The sequence below is a fragment of the Triturus cristatus genome, chromosome 11 (genome assembly GCF_964204655.1).
Source record: "Triturus cristatus chromosome 11, aTriCri1.1, whole genome shotgun sequence".
In the NCBI taxonomy this organism is placed as follows: domain Eukaryota; kingdom Metazoa; phylum Chordata; class Amphibia; order Caudata; family Salamandridae; genus Triturus; species Triturus cristatus.
Genome location: NC_140594.1, coordinates 605,747,178 through 605,761,432, shown reverse-complemented (window position 1 = coordinate 605,761,432; position 14,255 = coordinate 605,747,178). Strand labels below are relative to the sequence as shown.

Here is a 14,255-nt window from a genome sequence, read left to right as displayed (position 1 = left end):
CTTCCCTAGCGCCGTGATAGCCCTCAGGATGATTGTCGCGCTTAACAAATACAAATGACCTCCGATGCAATTCAGTCAACCAAGGGTTGATCTTTGCCAATCACTTCTTAGAGGATGGTGACAGAGACAGGGGCCAGCACAGTTGAACCAACAGAAGCCTGATGAGAGGAAACCATGCTGGTATGGTGCTCCGAAACTGATGGCCACCCTTTTCTTTCTGATGGCCATTCCAAACGGAGGCAGGGAGACCCAACCAAGTCTGGCCCATCTTGTCCATAGTTTCTAAGAGGACAACTTGTCAAAGGGAAAGACCCCCAGATGGTGGAAAGTGTCCATTTTTCAACCCTGGATGGTAGGCAGCCCAAACTGAATGGCGATGGAGCTCGAACCAAGAGAAAACACTCTGGCTCCCCCTTGTCTTTTGACCATGTCTTGAATACTCAGTTGTCAGTGACAGACAACAAGGCTTTTTCATTTATTTGAACAGAAGACAACTGTACCACCATCCGCATGACTTTCATATCCCTCCTATTGGATGCACTCCAGTCTCCTTGAGAGAACAAAGGCCATGGGTGGAGTCCACAGCCGGAGTGTTCGACACACTAGTTGAGATTGTCCATCTGGAGCCAATAATTTAAGGAATGCACCATCCACCAGGACAAGATTGGGGAACTCTTCATCCAGATAACATGGCATCTAGAATGCCAGAGCATAGTCAATCAAATGCTTCAGGTATAGGCTGGCCTGTGGTACCACAAACAGAGAGAACACCCTAACGTTACCAGCATAGCGCCACAGGCACAACTAAATTCCCATCAGAGGTAACAAGCAAGCAAAATAGAGCACTCTGTCACGTGGCGTTCATGAGATTATAAAATAATTGGAATTTTGAGAAGTTTTTTTTTTTTTTTTTAAATCCCTGTCATAGTTAACCCCTTCAGTGCACCGCCCTTTCCCCGCCCTGTGCCGGCCCTTTCATTAGTGGGCGGGGTTCATGACGAGATAGTCTCGTCATGGGCACAGCGCAACCGCGCTCCATGACGAGACCATCTCGTCATGGGCACTGAAGGAGTTAAGGAACCTCATTTATTCGGACTGAAAATGGTTTAGTGGGTAATTAGTCTTTTGGGACTAAAGTAATGCAGTTCTAACAGTAAGCAAACAAATAGGATTGTTTATATTTGTCCTATTAAATTGCATTCCACCTGAGGCAATAATGACTTCCTTTTCCAGAGTAGCGATGGGCAAGTGGCTTCCACCCCCAGTCCCCGAGGATATGCCTCATATGACTGCAAATAAAAATACTGCTTCACTGAAGGGCGAGGCTCCTTTAAGTTTAACATATATTCTCCAACGAGCATTCCATACTTCAGTGCATAGCTATTAAAGAGGTCATTAATTCTAAAGAGAACAAAATAGAGGATGCACGCTCCAGAAGGCGCAGCTGTGTTGTCAGTCTGTTTAAGAAGTAGCCCTGGAGGAGACTACATTTACCAGAATGCCTAAATGCAGTTCTGAACACGGTAAAGCTTAACAAAGGATTATAGATAGTAGAAAGGGAAGAGAGTTTACAAGTTCGCCTTTGCTGAACTACAGTGCAGGCCGCCGGAAGAGTTGACACACTATGCAGAAAGAAGAAAATAGTGATTTCGGCATCAGAATGCATAGTTGTGGTGTGTGGCTTTTTAAGCGCCACTTGTTTCTGTTACTGGAGTTTACGAGTACCAGGGTGCCTGGCTACAGTCTCTTTCAGCGGCAGAGCAATCTGAATTGAAAAGCAAAACGCGGCTATAAACACCCGACTTCTTAGTACCAAAGTCGGGTTCTTTAAGGACGGCAATGGCCAGAACAGAAGATCCGGTTTTGCCGGGAGTTAGGAGGATTCCCCTCACCTGTGTCCCCAAGATGGAACCTGGGTCAGGCATAAAGAAGGCAACAGTTCCTGCAGACAACAGGCACGCGGAGCTGTCTGCTGAGGTATGTGCGGGCAGCTGATGCGTGCTATTACTAAATCTCTCGTGGAAGTTGTTTATAATGTTTGCGGGTTTCGGTATATACCCCCTAGAGTTACCAGCTGACTCCAGGCCACAGGGACTCAACTTTTCTTAGTCAAAGGCTTTCCCTCTCAAATAAGGTGAATCAGCCGGAATGTAAGACCACAGATCCCAGAATGCTCTGAGTTGTCAAATGAAAGATCACTGCTGCAAACAAAGTATTCTGGTTAGATGACGTCACTCCTTGTGCAGATGAGTCCAGCTCCGGGTTTCACTCTGTGCAACTGATCCATTAGAACTGGGGGTGGGCAGAGTTTTGGCCACATAATGCGGAGTTCTGACCAAACTCTGCCCACCGCCGCGTGGCGGAGGTTTTTCTTGTGCACTGCTCGCCAACAGTAAATTAGCGAGTCAGAATTAGTGTCCCTTACTGTGATTTTCAGGAGCTTGGGGGGCATGCGGCGAGATTTTCTCAACTCGGGTGGTCGCAACCGTTGACGGTGAGAAAGCTGCTGCTCGAGTAGAAAATCTACTTTCTAATCGCCGCTTCATGCCGTTCACACTGATTTTGCAACCCAGAACAATGTCCCAGTACTAAAAATCAGCACGAACAGCGTGACCTGCTCATTTCTGCCCATTTACGGAACTCCGCAGAATCTCGCAGAGTTAAGTTCCGCCCACCCTTAATTAGAACTAATATTCCTGAAACCGAATACCCAATGTTATCTGCAGTGTTTTGTTTAAACTTGCAACATGTAAACTAGCTAATTGCCTTGCTTTGGGAGGTCTGGCGACAACGGGTGGGAACTTAGGAAAGCTGGCCAATTAACGTAGCTTCTGTGGGCTAAAGGAGCGAGGCACAAGCAATGGTAAGGCGCTGCGCAATAACTCAAGCAGAACTGGTAACTTCCATAGCGCCCCTGTGTGCCTTGAACTCCTGGAATAGTTCTGTTTCATATAGTCTAAGGACTACACAGTGCGGCTTTGTGTCACAGTTGCTTTTTTAGGTCTCGTCTAGCTATTGCGATAGCAATCGCTAGACGAGACTTTAGTAAAGGGGCATTTCAAAGTGCTCCCAAAAGTAGATTGCATGGCGAGCACGCGCACAATCACATGCATCGTGCTGCCATGCAATCCACTTTTGGGGAAGCGCTTCAGCCCACTGGCGCCCTCGGCATCATACTTCAAAGGGTCTGCTCCCCCGCCTGGAATGCGCTCCCCCGCCCCGCCAAGCGCGCGCGCCACGCTCCACCGGGCTTGTCTTGTTTTTATATTACTACCTTTATTGAGGTGTGTGGCGTCTTCAGAAATGTTCTTCCATTTTGTCATGAAAAGCCAGGGAGAGTGATATGCACATTGGGTTCTCCACGAATGTTGAGAAACTACACATTTTGATAAATGTCAATCCGTGCATTAATCTGTGACACAGAGCTTTCAAATAATATTTTTTTCTTAGATTTTAAGAAGCCTTCTTATATGGTTTGCATGTCATCTGGTGAGTGATTTACAGGACTGGTCGTTCGGTGGCTCGGGTTCACGTCCGCCCCCTCAGCTCGTCTTTTTCTCGGTGCCATGAATGTGACGGCTTGCCCCGCCCCCCTCTGGAGTCTGGACACAGCTGGATCATGCGGCCCCTAGAAAGCAGGACTCCGGATGGTGGGCCCCAGCTGCGGCTCAGTTGTACCAGTGGCCCCAGAAGGCGGGGTCTCCACTTAGGCCTCATGCAACCCCCCCCCACCTGCATTGGCCCCAGGAATGGTGGACGTGCTGCCCCCGCCATAGGCCCAGATGTCGCGTGGAGCTGCTCTGTGTATGTTGGAACGCGCTGACGGGGCTTCGGCCCGCGTTGCTCTCCCGATGGGACCGCAGCGAATGAACATTCCAGAAGCGGCCCAACTGACCCCTGGTGCGGGTCCAAGCCGAGAGGCAGGCAGCGCTGCTGGCCCCAGTCAACAGCCACCGAAGGGGGAATTTTTTGGGTGCGGTGGATGGGGTTTGTTTTTGCAGTTAATTCAAGTCACCTTAGCCTCACTTTCCACATATCTGCAGACGCCGCCTTTGTTTCCAAATTCCTGTGTCGTGTTGAGGTTGCGAGAGCTTACCACGAGCACTGTATATGACTCCTCTAGCATACACGCCGCGGTATAATTGTGTTCTTAATCCGTTTTAGCACGTAATCTGGCACACTTCTTAAGAGCCTGCCAGAGAAGGATTAATCCAGACGCCACAGCCATGGGGGACCACCATTTGCCAAAGACTTCGCCGATCTGCAGACTTGGAGTGAGGTCGCTGAAAAATAAAATCTCACTTTAAATTAATTTTTGGAACACAGAACAAAGAAGCTTAATGGACGCATAGCACAGCCTATTTTACTTTGCCTCTAAATTCTATGGCATTTCCCCCCATTTCAGAGTTCAACATTTTAGCATCTTCCGCATCATGGTCGTAGCTTCCATGGGTGCAGCAGGTGCAATGACACCCTGTCCCAGAGGCCTGAGGGGCCTACTAAAACCTGATTATTATTGTATTTCACAGTTCAAGCTGCAGCCGGGGGCCATTTCCCTCCTTCCTTTCCCTAAGATTTATGACACATTGGCTATGCCATTGTTCCTCATGGTACGTTGACTGCTGTAATTAATGACCTTCAATATTTGCTTTTTCATCCCTTCTTGTACATTTGTGGTACCACTGAAGGCCATGTTTTGACTAAACCCTTGTCACCAAATGTGTGGTCAGAAACAGAGCTAAATTCTGCTTGCCCATTTTGTATCCATAGATTATTTTCGTATGTCCATGAACATAAAAAACAGACTTTTGGGGGATCGCTCTAAGACCATGGTCTTCAAACTTGTTAATGCTGCATCCTAGTGTGAGATAATGTAATTAGGGGGTTCTAAAGCGACGTGTATATTTTCTCACAATTATTCTTTGCAATTTGAAATACTGCAAGTACATTTTTTTGCGTCTTGAAGACTTTAACAAATAAAGACAAAGCTGATTTGCAGTAGTGCTTTTCGGTTTCTCGTTCTGGATGTATGCAAGGCAAAACATTACATCGAGCCAAACATTTTAAGTGAGATTGCAGGGTAGAGGGAAATGCTAAAAGAATTATCCAAAAAAATGCTCTACCGTATTTTTTCGTACATTACATCACGTATATGTAATTGAAACAATATTGTACGGAAAGGAGCCAAACTAGTCTAAGGTACTTAAGAGAGTGTCAATTACATTTTTGTCATTTATTAGATTGAAAAAGCTGTCTCCTTCCAAAGACCTATTGTGGTGGCCGAGAACACACAGAAAATTACAGTCCACCAACTGCTTACAGTTGGTTGCCTTCACTGTTACTCTCATTTCTTTACTTCTTGTTCAATGCTCTTCTTGCCCCAACTTGTCCATCTTGTGTTTGACCCTCACCTGCATTCTCCCCTGGACTCTTTTCCATCTCTCTTACTATCTGACATCTATCCTTGTGGATTCTTTTCTGAAATCTTTACCATCTCTATTATTGGCTGGCATCTATCCTTCCACTGATTACTGTTAGGGAACGACTTTTTAGGTCTCGCCTGACCCAGCGCATGCGCTGGTATGGCGTGACTTATTGAGAGGGCTCCAAAAAGTGCTACCAGGCCAGCCTAGAGCCACAGTGCATGTGCGCGGGCACGCGCGCCGCGCTTTATCGCGATTACTTCCGGTTTCTCGGCCGCACAGCCGCTTTGATGTTTGATCGTGATCGCTTTCACTTACGTGGCCGCAGGGCCGCTTTGCATAGCCAATAGGTCTCACTTTTGGGACCTTATAAGTATTTAGTTATGCAACTGTTGCATGGCTAAACACTTATAAGGTCCCAAAGGCGAGACCTATTGGCTATGCCAATGCTTGTTACCTCTTTGTCGCTCCTCCTTATCTTGGTCCTTAAGAATGAGATGCTACTCTCCCAGAAAGACACTGGCAGCTAGTTACTGTTTTTCTAGGTCGAATCTAGCGGCAGCGCGCATGCACTGCTCGCTCTGAGAGGCATGCAGTAGTTGAGTATGCTGTGTAAGCCTCACCCACTCTCCGCCCATACTTTTCATTGGATGGTGTTATTGTCCTTGGTAAAGGCTGGCTTCCGATTCATTGTGAGGCTTGTTAGTCCTGTCTTGTTAACCGCCCTGTCTCCATTTGGTACCGCCCATGAGGACTGGATCTTTTACTTAGCTTGTCACACTGCATGCTTTACCTACTGGGGAGCAATATTTGTTTTATTGGCAAACCCACAAGCTCAAGTATCTGCATTCAGAGGTGCTCGAAGCTGCTTCCACTGCAGAACTCTGACATGTTGAGGGTCACGCACACTTCAACTGCTTGGGCTTATAAAACAATTACCATTTTGAAACACCTAGTAAAGACATTTACTTCCATGTATTGTGCGACCAAGGAGCGGGCGGCGGACGTTACGTGGTGGGAATGCCCTGGGACTGGAAGTTTGTCCCCGCCAAGCTTACGTGTTTGTGGGTGTTCTCTCAATCGTTCCCTCCTGTGACATTGTCCAAAATGTAATATTGTCTGGGCGGGAGTACGTCTTTAAGAAGGGTGGAAACGGCGAACAGACTCACCCAAAATTGTTTGCGATGCAGGGGAATGGGGAATTTATTTCTGCATTTGAAAGAGATTTGTGCATGCGTAAATGTACGTTACCTATATTTATGTTTCCAAAAATACCCATGTACGCATGTGAGAAAGTTTAAATTTTTCAAAGATTTCCACAACTGGCCTCATGAAAATTTGATTGTCATCATGGTTTCCCATCAGTACTCCTTCAATCCTCTGTCAGAAATGTATTCCTGGGCGACTTTTCTTCAGAATCGACCCTATATCTGTCGCATCATAAGATGGTCCCTGGAAGGGGCGCAGTGAACATTAATACCTGTTGATCACGAGTGCGCCGTCGCGCAGGTACATGTTCTCATTCATTAACACGTCATCAAGATCATTTTCGAGGTGTTTTAGATGAGGCTAAAATGCCCATTTTGAAAGCAGTGAATGGTTTTACACCTCCGGTCAGATTTCAAATACCAGGGACCCGATGCCCAGTGCCGGAGTGAAAGGACCTGAAAACATGGCACAGGGAATCACCCATATTGTTGGGTTTGATTTTTTTTCAGGGGTGTTTGTTGTATTAACACGTTATTCTACGTTCTGCAGGTTAAAAGCGGGGAGATGTTCAGGGGCCATGGGAGACAGAAGGGAGAAACTCAGTGATGCCTTCAAGCACTTGGAATGCAACAGGTCTCGCATTTGTGAGAGCTCAAGCTATTAGCATTGTAAGTGACAATGCTTATTATGTAAGTTTTAAAAACCAAGCCATAAATAAAAAGCATTGTCTTTTACAATGCCAATAGCTCAAACTTGTGTAAATGCGAGACCTATTGCATTGCAGATGCTTGTATTAAACTGTAAACGAGATCTGTGCAGGGGAGCAGTCCTATACGGCGCAAGGGTGAAGGGTCAACCCTCCAGGGTGCTTCAAACATTTAAGGGGCCCCATTCATCCCAAAGTCAATGAACATCTGTGTAATAAGACTCCAGGCCCGGCGTCTCATTCTGCAGGGGGATGTGGGCGCATCATTTTGCTTTACGATAATGGACCTGTGGTCCTCATATTTGGTGGATTTAGTTCCTCGGTTTTGCTCCTGTTCTGAGGACAGAATCTGTGCAGTGCTACCTCCTATTATGTGGAGCTAGCTAGTGCTTGTAAAGTGCTTACTCAGGGTTGCAGAGCAGTAGTATCCGAGGAGCTGGGACACCAGTGGTTAAAACACAGTACTAATCACAAATTCTGGCCAGTACTCAATAATGCTGCTAAGCAGTGCTTAATTTGAGCCGGTGGTGTCTGGTGTTCTGCACCAGCACTTGTCAACACTGACACTTATGGCAGCTGCCACATGGTGGCGCTGTTTGGGTAATTTAGAGACGAGCAGAAGAATTGTTTACTAATTCAATGTACATTAAATCCAACTAACTCCTGCCCCACAAGCCATTCCTATTGATTTAGGGGCCTCAAATAGTCTGAATTGTCACACTTGTAGCATTGTAATGGTTCGAAGTTGTGCAGGTACTGTCATTGGCAGCTGCAGACCGGGCCAGAGGGTAGTTCAAGGTGCAGTGGCTTCCCGACGAGTGCCTGCGACTTACTTTTCTTTTTACAAATCAAGCGCTGTTGCCAGGGCTGCAAAAAGAAACGATGAGGCCACTGGTAGCATTTGCAGAAATGCCTATAGTGCTCCTGAAGATACTTGGACGAACTTGAAGGAAGCGCGTAGATCAAAAGAAGATGAACCCGTGACAAAAAAATTAATCAACAGCGTTTTCATGCACAGTGTCTAAACTCGACTAACACGTTTGTCATGTTGTATGTTTGCCTGTCTTTTCAATACTTTTCCAAGTACTCAGCCCTCTTACCCCAACCACAGGCACCGACTTGAAACCGTTTAAATGATTAGAAAACATTATCTAATAGTAAGTAAATTAAGTAATTTAGCACATATAGTTGTGAAAAAAATGAAAACTATATCTGATTACGTGCCAGTGTATGTGGCAGGAAGCCGAAACCCACTCCGCCCTGCTCTTGTTATGCACAAATGCATGTCGAGAGTCGCAGAACTGTTTTGCCCGCGGTGCAATGGGTCGTCGCCAGTCATTTTTGGCTATATGAATCGGACATATGGAGAGCTGCATTTGCGAACCTCCCATAACTTGTTCTACTGGTGGCCCACGAGGAGTAGGCTGTTTGTTGCACTTTTTAGCTAAGAAAGTGCACCTGTTGGTTGCTGGAGCTGGAAGGGAATGTTGCCAAAGAGAAATGTAAGACTTCGGTGCAGTATGTCTCTGGCAGAATGCAGTCTGCAATGTTCAGCAACGGGGACGGTATCTTTCGTGTTGGTAACGGAGAGAAGCAAACCGGTCTGGGTCTGTCAGCCGTATCCACCTATTCGCATGTGGCTGACTCTGAACCAGCGCTGATGACACTGGGAAAATGTCCAGTTTCCTAGTAAGGAATAGCAGCTCTTGTACTTGAATATTCTTTGGCAGCTTCAATCGAGGGTCACGACCGTATTTCAACGTCACTGACTAAGTTCATGAGGTGAATCGTTCTCGCTGCACCTATTGAACCCGCCTGCTCAGGTTTTGCCGTTCATTATTTGGCATCAGTCGACTTCGCATGGCGAGCAGTGACTTGTTTTTCATAGCGCAATCCTTGCATAAGCTAAGCATGAGGTCATTTTCTCAGGGTTGGGGCAATGCCTACCGGGCAGTATTAGCCATGAGTACAGCTGTTCAGACCTGGTGTCCCTGGACCACTCTCGTCATTGGACTCCGAGGGCGGGGAGCAGAACAGTTGATGTTTAGTACGAGGGTGATAGATGGGTGGGAGCTCTGAGGGGTCGGATTGGTAAGGCGGGCACCCGGGCCATGGACGACGGGCGGTATCCAAGTTCCAGCTGTGGGCTGCTTTTTTGGGCAGCCTGGGGGGGGGGGGAGGGGGGGGGGGCGATGTGGGCTGTGTCTGGTGTGTTGAGATGTCACCAGCGGCCCAGTGGGACCCTGAGTGGCCTTTCTGGCGGTAGATGGACGTCCATTACCTCCCTTTTATCAACGGTCACTCCCTTTCTCTCCCTGGGCCGGCCCATTAATGTGTGCATACTGAGTGGAGGCAGGGCAGGGCAGGGGGGCCTGAGCAGAAGTGGTCTCACTTGTTTTCAGGTGTTTATAAAACTTCACGGAAGCAGTGTTTTGAAGAAAGGCAATATGCAAATGTGGGACACTTCTTTTTTTTTTTTTTGCGTGCCCAGGCTGATTTCGAATCCAAATCCAACCCTGGAGCTCTGGTACTGTTTGTGTCAGGATGCTTTTTATGGTGTTAGGTTTCCTTACAGCTGCTGCTTCATTTGTAAGAGAATCAGGGCCTTGGCCCAGAGTTTTGCTCAGAAGCCGGCGCCCACGCTATCAAATGTGGGGGAGGCGAATACTAAACCTGCCTGGTCTTGATTCCACCTCATGCTTCTTTTATCCACCACCAGACACCCCCCTTCCACTTTATCTCACTCCTATAGGTTCTTTTTCATCCCTGTTTTCTCCCTTTGTCGCTGCTTTTCGTCATTCTCTTCCTCATTTTTTCCCCTTTTGCATTTTTTTGTCTTTTGCTGTGGGTCAAAGTATAAGGACGATAAATGAGTGCTGGTGGCCCCACCTGCTCAAATAATGCACTGTGTCCAATACCTACCGCTGTAAAAGGCAGAAAGCATTGCAGCTCCGTGCTATTGTTAAACCAATAAAATGTTTCTAAAAATTATACAGTGGCAGCTCCTCCGCTAAGATGGAGGAGCGTCGCCCCACTGATTTTTAGCAGTGAAATAAAGTGAAAATAAAATTATATTACCTTGCGTTATAATTTTATTTTCTCTCACTTCCACAGCTTTGCGTTGGGGGCGGGGGCTTGGAAGGAGTGGTAGCACCCACCTATGTGTGCAATGACTGCTTGGCCAGCCCTCTCTGGACTGCAAAACAGTCTTGCACACTTCGCATGCTCTCTGTGTAGGCTGCATTACAGCCTGCGTGGAGAAAATGCCCAGGCTCCCAGTCAGCGTCTGACCGTGGAAACACTGCGCTCAGACCTATCGCAATGCTTCTAATACAGCGTTGTGATTGGTTGCCTGGGAACCTGGGTGTGCTTCTTGTTCAGGGCAGTGATGGAGGACTACGGAGGAGAGACGTGGCGAGGAAGCAGCGAGAAGGTAAGTTAAATTATTTTATAATACCTGCTTCCCCAGCGTCCTCCCTCAACCCCCTCTCGCCCCCTACCTCCGATCGGTGCTGGCCGCAGCTGAAATTATATTCCTTAACAAATACCAAATGTAGTGTACATAAACACATGAATGATGAATCGGGAGTTCCTAGCATTTCTATAGGCCAAACTATCCTATGGGGCAATCTTTTCCCAGCTGCATCCTGAATTCCTTGGATTGCTCAAGCATTTTAACATGTCGGTGCTGACACTCTAGAGAAATGAGAAAGTGTCATATAGATTTCTCCTATAAATGCACGTCTGCTCAGACGTGTTTGTCCTTTGTCCTAGTTTCACAGCGGCCTTGGGTTTAAGGAAGGACAACTTTTGTGGGTAATGTTTTTTAAACGGGGTGACAGCTGGAGCTGGATTTCATTTTTCAAAATAAGCTCTCTGGTTGGTATCCACTTTCAATGGCACATATCTTCACAAGAATTTTCAAACTCAGTCCATTTTGCCTTTTCCCTAAATCCAAGCTCGGAAAGGATGGATCTCTTCCAAGTTTTAGCGAGAGTTGCTCCAGCGTTTGTTACATATGTTCACTTGCACAGGTTCCACTCTTCTCTGAGCATGCTAGTACTTCAGTGTATTAAAAATGTACATTTGTGCTTCAGCGCCATCTACCATGATTGCCGACAAAATGCCGTTAATAACCACCATAACTCTAGTACTAACATTATGCTAGAGTGGGTGTTATCATGCCGTGCAAGTATGTAATGAATGTTCAAAACCTGTGGGGTACCATTAAAAGCAGGTTGTGTTGGTTAGATGGATATTTGCGCTATGTCAAAAACTGCAATACCACGGGTGCCCACAAAAAGCCAGGAATTACCACCATTAGCCCAGGGTCAGCACTTTAGCAAAGATGGGCATCGTGGCGTAGATCCTCACAAGGTACCAAAAATTGACTCCATTGTGCCAGAGCCAGCATATTTCCATCATTGGCAGTGGGTAATGCACACATATTCAGTTCTCCATGCACTCACTCTCCCTTTCACTTGAGCAAGCATCCACTTCTGCACTTAGGTGACCACACACTCACCCACCACTGCATTTGAGCAAGTCCACACATTTACACAATACACCTGCATTCGTCCACATTTGTGTGCATTTGTACTTGCACACACTTGCACTAAACACCTTCCCATGAATATACACTAACCCTTTTGTTTTTTTAACTTGCCTTATGCTCAGCTGCCATATTGTCACTTGCTGCTGCTCTGGGCTGCATCTTCATTCCTTTCTGTCCGGCAGATGTTGCTCCAGATCATCGCTTGCAGAGGATGCATTGGGGAGGGGTATTGGAGCAGATGAATATTGAAGGAGGAATGCTTGAAAGAGTGGCAAAAATAACAAGAGAAGTTTCTGGGTTAGGAGAGGTTTGTGGACAAAGCAGGAGTACGTGCAGGGGTGGAACCTCCTACTCTGGAAAGTACTGCGGGGGTAGGAGAGGCCATCAGTGATGGGTCAGTGTGGGTCCAGGTAGCAGCGTGGAAGGCGAAAGGGTCTTTCAACATTGCTTGGGTGAATCGAGGGGTGACTCAACATGGTGGGAGAAGCTCCAGCAGAGACATTGCTTTTATGTATAAAAAAAATATGTATATTTTTTTTTTAAAGGCTAGCAGGGGAAACCTTTTTTGGGAATAGTACTATGGGTGTGCAAGTAGATGTATGGATGAGAGAGTGGCTGTTAGACTGGGTGTATGGGTAAGTGAGTGGGTGTGTCAGTGGCTGTTTTGCACAGTATTTGTGTGAGTGCCTGTATAGATGAGTGAGTGGGCACGTGAATGATTGTATTGGTGTTTGAATGGGTATGTAAGTGGTTTTGTGGATGAGTGGATGGATGTGTGAGTGAGTAGCTCTTTTAGTAGCTGTATTGTAGTGTAGTTCCTATATCCCTGATAGGCTCTGCGCATTGGAATAACGTACACTATAGATTTGACATAGGACTACGGTCAGGATGTCTCTATCGAGTATATTAAACTTAATTACTTGTGTGTGCCAGCTAACTCAGAGGTCACTAGAAACCTCTCAAATATACAAGAAGGGATTAGTCTCTGACAACCGCATAAACATGACAACTTTGTTTCCCTTTAGAATCGGAACAGTCTCAGAATCATGGAAACAATAGATAACAGTTTCACTCAGTCAATCGTGCATGCTTCATTTCTACAGAGTTGCACAGAAATAGAGAGACGGGCGTTTCAATAAAAGGGTTTATTGAACAGTCTTATTTCTCATGCAAGAGATAGGAATTGCTACAATCGTAAGACAGACTGTGAAGTACAATATGTACAAGGTTAACAGTAAGATAAAATAATACTGCAATAGCATGGTTTGTAGCTATGACCTATATTGATCATAATACATACATAAATAACATAAGCTAAAATGTGATAGTCATCTGATGCTTCTAAATTGTTCTACCCCAGTGTACCTAACCTAAGTGCAGTACGAGGTTTGAAGTAGGTGCCATTTCTAAAGTATAGCTTGCTATATTTTAGTTTAGCCAAGAGTTGCCAAAAGTTTCTCTAAGTTCTAGTCAGCTCCATACCTTAGAATGAGTGAGGTTGGAATCTCTTTTCTGGACTCGATAGTCTAACCCCCCGCAAGGGAAGTCAGAGAGCACTGGAGGTGGATTCTCTGCAAGGAGGATGGCAGCGTCAGCTCAGTACGTCAGGCTGGAACTCGATCTCCTTCCGAACTTGCCGTGGTGAACCGCGTAGTCGGGGTTGGAACGAATCCTCCAGGAACCGCTATTTGCCAGGGCAAGTGCTGGTATATTTATACCTTGAAGGTGTGTAGGAATGCCAGTATTGACGTAAAAGTCGGGCAGAGGGACGTCCTGAATGAACCCCTAAGGAATAGATGTTCATGCACACTTAATGAGTTCTTGGAGAAATCAATATTCAAGCTGAGGGAAATTCCTAAAGGGTCTGGTTTTCCAAGAATTTGTTGTGATGTGGATGGACGGATGTAGGTGGCCATGCCTGTATTTGGTTTGTATGGACAATGTCTAAATAAGGGCCGGATTTCTATGTCCAAATAAGGGCAATGTGAATTGTACCTATGTAAGGGCATAAATCAGGAAACCTATAGACGGAATCTAAATCTGCACACAACAGTATGGGTGAGGGGGTGTGTGAGTGGCTGTATGGGTGAGTGAGTGGGTGTGTGGATGTGTGTCAGTTGTATGGGTCTGTGAATGGGTATGTGAGCAGTTGTGTGGGTGTGTGACTGGGAGTATGAGAGGTTGTATGGGGTGTGAGTGGTTCTGTGGATTATGTCAGTGATGTCATCAGTGAAGTCATTTGATATGTCATAAGTAGTGGATTGCAGGGGCGTAAGTTATAGTTTGCTCAAATAACTATTACTGCTGAATTTCAATTGTTTTGTATGAGTGAAATCTGAACCGAACTATGATGACCCTGTAA

General features: G+C 46.2%; 1 protein-coding gene across 9 annotated transcripts in view; it reads left to right on the top strand.

Moving 5' to 3' along the window:
* TACC1 (transforming acidic coiled-coil containing protein 1) overlaps positions 1 to 14,255 on the top strand; it is a 622,392-nt gene that overhangs the window by 192,571 nt on the left and 415,566 nt on the right. Inside the window, exon 1 of one of the 9 annotated variants that reach the window (XM_085633922.1) lies at positions 1,843 to 1,977. The exons of the other annotated variants lie outside the window; for them this stretch is intronic. The gene's annotated coding sequence lies outside the window, so the exon portion shown is untranslated. Of the gene's footprint in view, positions 1 to 1,842; positions 1,978 to 14,255 lie in introns of those variants that run through there. 9 annotated transcript variants of the gene reach the window in all.